This window comes from Triticum aestivum, chromosome 5D, assembly GCF_018294505.1.
Source record: "Triticum aestivum cultivar Chinese Spring chromosome 5D, IWGSC CS RefSeq v2.1, whole genome shotgun sequence".
NCBI lineage: Eukaryota > Viridiplantae > Streptophyta > Magnoliopsida > Poales > Poaceae > Triticum > Triticum aestivum.
In genome coordinates, this window is record NC_057808.1 from 122,858,904 (window position 1) to 122,869,898 (window position 10,995).

Consider the following 10,995-nt stretch of genomic DNA (forward strand, 5'->3'; position numbering starts at 1 on the left):
GTTCTAGCCTCTGGTTAGATGTGTTTTTATGTTTTAATTAGTCTTTGTGCCAAGTTAAACCTATAGGATCTTCTTGGATGATAGTTATTTGATCTTGCTGTAATTTCCAGAAACTTTATGTTCACAAAAATTATTGTTAAAAATCACCAGAACGTGATAAAATACTGATTCAAATTGCTGCTGATCAATAAACAAATTGTATAGGTCTTCCTATTTTTGCTGATTTTTTGGAGTTCCAGAAGTTTGCGTTAGTTACAGATTACTACAGACTGTTCTGTTTTTGACAGATTCTGTTTTTCGTGTGTTGTTTGCTTATTTTGATGAATCTATGGCTAGTAAAATAGTTTATAAACCATAGAGAAGTTGGAATACAATAGGTTTAACACCAATATAAATAAAGAATGAGTTCATTACAGTACCTTGAAGTGGTCTTTTGTTTTCTTTCGCTAACGGAGCTCACGAGATTTTCTGCTAAGTTTTGTGTTGTGAAGTGTTCAAGTTTTGGGTAAAATATTTAATGGATTATGGAACAAGGAGTGGCAAGAGCCTAAGCTTGGGGATGCCCATGGCACCCCCAAGATAATCTAAGGACACCATAAAGCCAAATCTTGGGGATGCCCCGGAAGGCATCCCCTCTTTCGTCTACTTCCATCGGTAACTTTACTTGGAGCTATATTTTTATTCACCACATGATATGTGTTTTGCTTGGAGCGTCTTGTATTATATGAGTCTTTGATTTTTAGTTTACCACATTCATCCTTGTTGTACACACCTTTTGAGAGAGCCATACATGATTTGGAATTTGTTAGAATACTCTATGTGCTTCGCTTATATGTTTTGAGTTATATAGTTTTGCTCTAGTACTTCACTTATATCTTTTAGCCCACGGTGGTGGATTTGTTTTATAGAAACTATTGATCTCTCATGCTTCACTTAGATTATTTTGAGAGTCTTATATAGCATGGTAATTTGCTTAAATAATATGCTTGATATTCAAGATTAGTAAAAAAAATCTTATGAGTGTGTTGAATACTAAGAAAAGTTTGATGCTTGATAATTGTTTTGAGATATAAAGATGGTGATATTAGAGTCATGCTAGTTGAGTAGTTGTGAATTTGAGAAATACTTATGTTAAAGTTTGTGATTCCCGTAGCATGCACGTATGGTGAACCGTTATGTGATGAAGTCGGAGCATAATTTGTTTATTGATTGTCTTCCTTATGAGTGGCGATCGGGGACGAGCGATGGTATTTTCCTACCAATCTATCCCCCTAGGAGCTTGCGCGTAATACTTTGCTTTGATAACTTGTAGATTTTTTCAATAAGTATATGAGTTCTTTATGACTAATGTTGAGTCCATGGATTATACGCACTTTCTTCCTTCCACCATATCTAGCTTCTCTAATACCGCGCACTTTCCGCCGGTATCATACACCCACCATATACCTTCCTCAAAACAGCCACCATACCTACCTATCATGGCATTTCCATAGCCATTCCGAGATATATTGCCATGCAACTTTCCACCGTTCCGTTTATTATGACACGCTCCATCATTTCATATTGCTTTGCATGATCATGTAGTTGACATCGTATTTGTGGCAAAGCCACCGTTCATAATTATTTCATACATGTCACTCTTGATTCATTGCATATCCCGGTACACCGCCGGAGGCATTCATATAGAGACATATTTTGTTCTAAGTATCGAGTTGTAATTGTTGAGTTGTAAGAAAATAAAAGTGTGATGATCTTCATTTTTAGAGGATTGTCCCAAGTGAGGAAAAGGATGATGGAGACTATGATTCCCCCACAAGTCGGGATGAGGCTCCGGACGAAAATAAAGAGGCCATAAAAAAGGCCCACATAAAAAAATGAGAGAAAAAGAGAGAAGGGACAATGTTACTATCCTTTTGCCACACTTGTGCTTCAAAGTAGCACCATGATCTTCATGATAGAGAGTCTCTCATTTTGTCACTTTCATATACTAGTGGGAATTTTTCATTATAGAACTTGGCTTGTATATTCCAATGATGGGCTTCCTCAAAATGCCCTAGGTCTTCGTGAGCAAGCGAGTTGGATGCACACCCACTTAGTTTCTTTTGTTGAGCTTTCATATACTTATAGCTCTAGTGCATCCATTGCATGGCAATCCCTACTCACTCACATTGATATATATTGATGGGCATCTCCATAGCCTGTTGATACGCCTAGTTGATGTGAGACTATCTTCTCCTTTTTGTCTTCTCCACAACCACCATTCTATTCCACATATAGTGCTATGTCCATGGCTCACGCTCATGTATTGCGTGAATATTGAAAAAGTTTGATAATGTCAAAAGTATGAAACAATTGCTTGGCTTGTCATCGGGGTTGTGCATGATTTAAATACTTTGTGTGGTGAAGATAGAGCATAGCCAGACTATATGATTTTGTAGGGATAACTTTCTTTAGGCCTGTTATTTTGAGAAGACATGATTGCTTGGTTAGTATGCTTGAAGTATTATTATTTTTATGTCAATATTAAACTTTTGTCTTGATCTTTCAGATCTGAATATTCATACCACAATTAAGAAGAATTACATTGAAGTTATGCCAAGTAGCACTCCGCATCAAAAATTCTGTTTTTATCATTTACCTACTCGAGGACGAGCAGGAATTAAGCTTGGGGATGCTTGATACGTCTCCAACGTATCTATAATTTTTGATTGCTCCATGCTATATTATCTACTGTTTTGGACATTATTGGGCTTTATTATTCACTTTTATATTATTTTTGGGACTAACCTATTAACCGGAGGCCCAGCCCAGAATTGTTGTTTTTGCCTATTTCAGAGTTTCGCAGAAAAAGAATATCAAACGGAGTCCAAATGGAATGAAACCTTCGGGAACGTGATTTTTAGGAAGAATATGATCCAGGAGACTTGGACCCTACGTCAAGAAACAAAAGAGGAGGCCACGAGGTAGGGGGCGCGCCTACCACCCCCCCCGGCACGCCCTCCACCCTCGTGGGCCCCCTGTTGCTCCACCGACGTACTCCTTCCTCCTATATATACCTATGTACCCCCAAACGATCAGATACGGAGCCAAAATCCTAATTCCACCGCCGCAACCTTTTGTACCCACGAGATCCCATCTTGGGGCCTGTTCCGGAGCTTCGCCGGAGGGGGCATCCATCACGGAGGGCTTCTACATCATCACCATAGCCTCTCCGATGAAGTGTGAGTAGTTTACCTCAGACCTTCGGGTCCATAGTTAGTAGCTAGATGGCTTCTTCTCTATTTTTGGATCTCAATACAATGTTCTCCCCCTCTCTCGTGGAGATCTATTCGATGTAATCTTATTTTGCGGTGTGTTTGTTGAGACCGATGAATTGTGGGTTTATGATCAAGATTATCTATGAACAATATTTGAATCTTTTCTGAATTCGTTTATGTAAGATTGGTTATCTTTGCAAGTCTGTTCGAATTATCAGTTTGGTTTGGCCTACTAGATTGATCTTTCTTGCAATGGGAGAAGTGCTTAGCTTTGGGTTCAATCTTGGAGTGTCCTTTCCTAGTGACAGCAAGGGCAGCAAGGCACGTATTGTATTGTTGCCATCGAGGATAACAAGATGGGGTTTTTATCATATTGCATGAATTTATCCCTCTACTTCATGTCATCTTGCTTAAGGTGTTACTCTGTTTTCATGAACTTAATACTCTAGATGCATGTTGGATAGCGGTCGATGAGTGGAGTAATAGTAGTAGATGCAGGCAGGAGTCGGTCTACTTGTCTCGGACGTGATGCCTATATACATGATCATACCTAGATATTCTCATAACTATGCTCAATTCTGTCAATTGCTCAACAGTAATTTGTTCACCCACCGTAAAATACTTATGCTCTTGAGAGAAGCCACTAGTGAAACCTATGGCCCCCGTGTCTATCTTCATCATATTAATCTTCCAACACTTAGTTATTTCCTTTGCTTTTTACTTTGCTTTTATTTTACTTTGCATCTTATCACAAAAATACGAAAAATATTATCCTATCAGATCTCACTCTCGTAAGTGACCGTGAAGGGATTGACAACCCCTTATCGCGTTGGTTGCGAGGATTTATTTGTTTTGTGTAGGTGCGAGGGACTCGCGCCTAGCCTCCTACTGGATTGATACCTTGGTTCTCAAAAACTGAGGGAAATACTTACGGTACTTTTCTGCATCACCCTTTCCTCTTCAAGGGAAAATCAACGCAGAGCTCAAGAGGTAGCAAGCTCTGCTTTCAGCAGGGCGAGAAGGTCTCCAACAACATCGCAGAATACGAAGGCCTCATAGCTGGCCTGAAGGCCGCGGCAGCTCTGGGGGTGAAGTGCCTCACCGTCACGGGCGACTCATAGCTCCTCGTTAACTTCTCCAACAAAGTGTACCAGCCAAAGGACGAGCACATGGAGGCGTACCTTGCAGAAGTACGTAAGATGGAAAAGCAGTTCCTAGGCCTGGAGGTGCAGCATGTGCGCCGTGGCACCAACAAGGAAGCCAATGACATCGCCAGGAGGGCATGCAAGCGGCAGCCCCAGGAGCTTGGCGTCTTCGAGGAGCGGCTCTTCAAGCCGTCAGCCACACCACCACTTTCAAGCACAGCACGGCCTCGGGAGGAGCTCCCACAACCGCCTGCCACAGGAGCCCCAGCTTGTGGCCCGACCTTAGGAGCTCGCCTGCTCTTGGCGCTTGAGCCCCAAGAGGGATGTTGGACCAAGGAATTCAAGGAATATCTGATGCAAGGGGCGCTATCGGAGAAGGAAGAGGATGCAGAGCGCGTGGCCCGGCAAGCCACGGCATACTGTATCCAGGACGGTGAGTTGTACAGAAAGCGATCGAATAATGTTTTGCTGCGTTGCATTTCCAGGGATCAGGGGAAGGAGTTGCTGATTGACATACACGGTGGGGACTGCGGACACCACTCGTCGTCACGGACTCTCGTCGGCAAGGTATTCCGCAGTGGGTTCTATTGGCCCATGGCGCTCAACGACGCAGCCGAGCTAGTGAAGTCCTGCGAAGATTGCCAGTTCCACGCCAAGCAGATCCATCAGCCAGCTCAGGGCCTCCAGACTATACCGCTCACATGGCCGTTCGCGGTCTTGGGGCTGGATATCTTGGGCCCTTTCCCTCGAGCGCCAGGGGGCTACCGCTACCTCTACGTCACCATCGACAAGTTCACCAAGTGGGCGGAAGTGGAAGTCGTCCGCACCATCCCAGCCGGTTCCGTGGTCAAGTTCATCAAGGGCCTCATGAGCCGTTTCAGGGTCCCCAACCGCATCATCACCAACTACGGTTCGCAGTTCACTAGTAACCTCTTCAAAACATATTGTGCTAACCTTGGAACGCAGATCTGCTACGCTTCGGTGGTGCACCCCAGGAGCAATGGCCAGGCTGAACGCGCCAACGCGGAGGTCCTAAGAGGCCTCAAAACCAGGACCTTCAAGAAGAAGCTCGAAGCCTGAGGTAGGGGCTGGCACGACGAGCTCCAGTCCGTGTAGTGGTCCATCCGCACCACCGCCACTAAGCCGACGGGCGAGACCCCATCCTTCCTTGTCTACGGAGCCGAAGCCGTCCTCCCTCACGAGGTCAAGCATCGCTCCGCACAGGTCCTGGCGTTTGATGAAACGCAGCAGGACGCCACACGGAGGATGGACCTCGTACTGGGGGAGGAGCGTCGCCGCGAAGCTGCACTGAGGGCGGCAAGGTACCAGCAGGCGCTGCGACGATACCACTGCCGCAACATCCGCTCCAGGACGCTCAAGGCGGGCGACCTCGTCCTGAGGCGGGTCCTCTCCAGGGAAGGGTTGCACAAGCTCTCACCCATGTGGGAGGGCCCGTTCAGGGTCGACCATGTCTCCAGGCCCGGCGCCGTGCGCCTGGAGACACAAGATGGGGTGCCCATCCAGAACGCCTGGAACATCCAGCACCTCCGGAAGTTCTACCCATGAAGCAAGGCCCAGTGCCTGTGAAGAAAGGCCCAATGCCTGTGAAGAAGGCCCGGTGCCTGTGAAGAATCGCCGCCCGTGACACTCTCACGTAATAATGAGTGGGGCTGTACACGCCCCGGAGTCTCAGGAGTGCCGCCCTCGGGCCTCGGGGGCTCCCTCCCACACCTAGTGGCAGCACTTAGCTCCGCGCTGGTGAGAAGACTTGAAGACTAGACTAGGTGCCGGACGCAGCTTTTCATTTGCTTTCCGTAGTTGGCTCGCCTTCTCTTAATCGAAATTTGCTTCTAGTGTTCCTTGCTGATCTGGTTCCGTCGCCTTTTGCCGCCTTTTCCGAATCTGGTTCGCTTGTGTTCTCTCTCTCGCATACCTCGCGAGGGGGCTAGGCAGGTGCCCTCGCGAGGGTTTCTTCCTCCTATGCTGTTCCGTCCCTCTGCCTTCGATCTACTTTCTCGCGAGGCACCCTCGTTCGAGCCTACAAGCTGGCGCACCTCTCCTAATCCGTGCCCCTCGGGTACCGCGATATGAAGCGCTGGGTCAAGGCTCGGGTGAAAAGTCTCCTAGCGGGCTTCCTAACGAATTTTTTGCAGTTCCTGAGCAACCATTAAGCCAAGACGGGCACGAGGAAACAAGTGCCTCGTGAAGAGGAGGCTGCTCCGAACGCGCCAGGCTAAGTTATCTCCGCACAAAATAACGACACAAGCATAGAAGTAACAAGCATAGCGTAATGATTGAGGAACCACAGTTCGATACATGCCCCTCCGGGCCCATACTGGTTTCATTGTGATGCAAGAAAGAAGAGAGGAACAAAACAAAAGCGGCGTTGCAGCGAACCACGGAGGCAGGCCTCTAGTGACGTCCCGAGCTTAGCCGGACCCCTCCTCGTGCTTCACGGAGGCACGACGACGAGACGACCTGCCACCACCTTTGAAGCGAGCGTGGCGGCGTGGCGGCTAGTCGTAGCCGCCGCTGCTGGAGCTTTCGCCAAGAGAAGAGCCACCGTAGCTGGACGAGGCGCGGCCGGCGGGCTCGCCCTCACCCTCGTCACGACCATCGCCGAGACCGAGCACCTCCTCGCCGTCGTTCGTCTCGGGGCAGCACCCGGCGCGGCAACCATCTTCCCCAAACATCCTCACGTAGAGGGTCGCATCGCCGTCGTACTTGAAGTGGAGGGTGCACCGCTTGCCCAGACCGCGCGCGCGGGCGAACGTCTACAAACTGCGGGCCAGGGCTATGTTGCCCGTGGCGGAGACCTCAACCACGACCCAGGAGGCCCTGCTGCTGCAGCCCTCCACCTGTAGCCATAGCCCGCCGGGACCAGAGGCCGGCAGCCCGTCGACGAAGAAGCGCGGAAGCTGAAGCCAGTTGCCGGCCGGATCCTCCGACCAAACAACGAACTCCGGCAGCACCTCTGCCGAGTGGAAGCGCGGCCGGGGAGGCCACGCAACCACGTCACGTCTCACCTCATCGATGGGGCTGCTGCGACCGGAGCGACCCCCGCCACGCGTAGCGGCGCCACCCCGGGAGCGGGGGGCCACGACGGGAGTTGTGGTGTGATTACGAGGACGACCGCGTCCCCGCTTGGGCTCCGAAGAACCGGGCCCCTCGCGAGGGGCCTTTCCCTTCTCCGCGGCGGAGAACCTCTTCGGCGGCGCCATTGGTGTTGGTGCTGGAGCAGAGGAGGAAGGAGCAAGCGGAACTGGAAGAAATGGGCGACGGGGGCTCCGTCCCCTCCCTCATTTATAGTAGGAGAAGGCCAACCAGCGCCCCCACGATCACAGGTAATGAAGGTTTTCCTTGCAAGTCGTAGGGACTTATCAAGTCAGGCAGTTGCCGACGCAATGTGGGGACGCGGAGACGCCCACGTCCAATCAACCGCCACGCGTCAACCGAGGCCGCAGGCTTTTGGGGCCCGCGGTGCTCCGCGCTTGACCTTTGGCTTCGCCTCGAAGCCAAGCCTGAGCGCGCCTTGGGCCCGGGGTCTACTATCGGTGTTCTGGGAACGGGGGTCCCCAGGCTTGCCTGCCTGCGGCCCTCAGCGTGGCTGAGCTAGCAGGCCCGTATGGCCCATCTTCTTCGACAAAGCATTCAAGACCCTCGCGAGGGGCCAAGCCTCGCGAGGCGGACGACACAACACCTCCACAGGAATGGCCTCGTCAGGCGGGCTCGTGAGGGGCGGAGAGATCAAGGCAAGGAAAACCTCGCGATGTCCTCATGACGTGAGCCATGATGATCGAGACCAGGCGGGCGCCAGGCGGGCGCCAGCGCGTGCAGCTTCCTTGTTTCCTCTTTGGTGCCAAGGGGGCAAGCGCAGGCGCGGAGTACCGAGGCATCATGCACAGGTTTCCATATCGGTGCAACGAGACCAAGACCAGCAGGACGACAAGACGGAGGTCACCATGGAGCCTAAGACGGCGTCACCACCAGAGCCTTTTGCAGGCGAAGACCACTTTTGTCAGGATAAGTTGTACTAGTTGTCCCCTTTCAAATTGGCCGTTGTTGGCTCCCTTCCCGCTCAATATTTGGGGAGAGGACCAGGGCCTATATAAGTAGAACTAGCCACCACAGTAGGGCAAGGAATCCTGACCCACACAAGTTCGCCAAGCACAAGAATACCTCAACCTCAGGAGGCTGTTCTTCCCCTTGTTCTGTTCATCATCAGCCCAAGAGGCAATCCACCACCACACTGGAGTAGGGTATTACACCACAACGGTGGCCCGAACCAGTATAAATCTTGTGTCTTTCTGTGTTTTGAGTTCGTCGAGTTCGTCTGCGAGATCTTAGAGAGCTAGGGCATGGATCGGTAGGGAGGTGACCTTCGCACGCACCCCAGTGTTTGAACCTTAAGGGTTTTGCCGGAACCCGTGATCCGACAGAATTGATAGCATGTGGTGGTGTTGCAAGTTTACTTATAACAGAAGGTGAATCTAAAGCAGAACTGGATGGCAGTTCCTTACCTCCCCTCGTATTTGAGGGAAATATCTTAGTCTTAGCATCCTTCAAATTCTTCATAGTGATAATATGATAATAATCCCAAGTGACTCAACAAATATAGCTATGCTCCCCGGCAACGGCGCCAGAAAAAGGTCTTGATAACCCACAAGTATAGAGGATCGCAACAGTTTTCGAGGGTAGAGTATTCAACCCAAATTTATAGATTAGACACAAGGGGGCCAAATAATATTTGAAGGTATTAGCAACTGAGTTGTCAATTCAACCACACCTAGAGATTAATTATCTACAGCAAGTAATCAGTAGAAAAGTAATATGATATTTTTGATAGTAGTGACAACAACAATAGTAACGGTAACAGTGATGGCAGTAGTAACTTAGCAAGAACAATATAAGATAAATTCGTAGGCATTGGATCGGTGACTTGTTGGATGATATTCATCATGAGACAGTTATAACCTAGGGCGATATGGCACTGGCTCCAGTTCATCAATATAATGTAGGCATGTATTCCGTAAATAGTCATATGTGCTTATGGAAAGAACTTGCATGACATCTTATGTCCTACCCTCCCATGGCAGCGGGGTCCATATTGGAAACTAAGGGATATTACGGCCTCCTTTTAATAGAGAACTGGAACAAAGCATTAACACATAGTGAATACATGAACTCCTCAAACTACGCTCATCACCGGGAGAAGTCTCGGTTTCTGTCACTCCGGGGTTGCTGGATCATAACACGTAGTAGGTGACTATAACTTGCAACATCGGATCTAGAACATGGATATAATGGTGATAACATAAATGGTTCAGATCTGAAATCATGGCAACCGGGCCCAAAGTGACAAGCATTAAGCATGGCAAAGTCATAGCAACATCTATCTTAGAACATAGTGGATACTAGGGATCAAGCCCTAACAAAACTAACTCGATTACATGATGAATCCCATCCAACTCCTCACCAACCAGCGAGCCTACGAAGGAATTTGTCGGCGTTCTGGGAACGGGGGTCCCCAGACTTGCCTGCCTGCGGCCCACGACGTGGCTCTGCTAGCGGGCCTGTACGGCCCATCTTCATCAACAAGGCATTCTAGACCCTCACGAGGGGCCAAGCCTCGCGAGGCGGACGACACAAGACCTCCTCAGGAGAGACCTCGCCAGGGAGGCTCACGAGGGGCAGAGAGATCAAGGCAAGGCAAACCTCACGAGGCTCTCGTGACATGAGCCATGACCATCGACACCAGGCGGGCGCCAGACGGGTGCCAGCGCGCGCAGCGTCCTTGTTTCCTCTTTGGTGCTAAGGAGGCAGGCGCAGGCGCGGAGTACTGAGGCATCAAGCAAAGGTTTCCACATCGGTGCAACAAGACCAGGACCCGAAGGACGGCAAGACGGAGGTCACCATGGAGCCCAAGACAGCGTCACCACCAGAGCCTTTTGCAGGTGAAGACCGCTTTTGTCAGGATAAGTTGTACTAGCTGTCCCCTTTCAAATTGGCCGTTGTTGGCTCCCTTCCCGCTCAATATTTGGGGAGAGGACCAGGGCCTATATAAGTAGAAGTAGCCACCATAGTAGGGGAAAAGCTAACTCGATCTTATCCTTAGCCAATCCCTAGTCACACACCGAGCACAAGAACACCTCGCCCTCAGGAGGCTGTTCTTCCCCTTGTACTGTTCATCATCAGCCCAAGAGGCAATCCACCACACCACACTGGAGTAGGGTATTACACCACAACGGTGGCCCGAACCAGTATAAATCTTGTGTCTTTGTGTTGCGAGTTCGTCGAGTTCGTCCGCGAGATCTTAGAGAGCTAGGGCGTGGATCGGTAGGGAGGAGATCTTCGTGCGCACCCCAGTGTTCGAACCTTAAGGGTTTTGCCGGAACCCGTGATCCAACATTTGGCGCGCTAGGTAGGGGTGCGCCGAAACTTCCTTCCATCGCCCCGCGCCCCGTTGCTCCGTCGTCTCCATGGCGGACGCTCGTCGCGCTCGTGCTGAGCGCCGGGCTGCCATCGCCGCCCGCGTCGCTTAGACGGCTCCTGTCGGCGGGCCACCTTGTCGTTCCCCATCGCCTGCCGCCAAC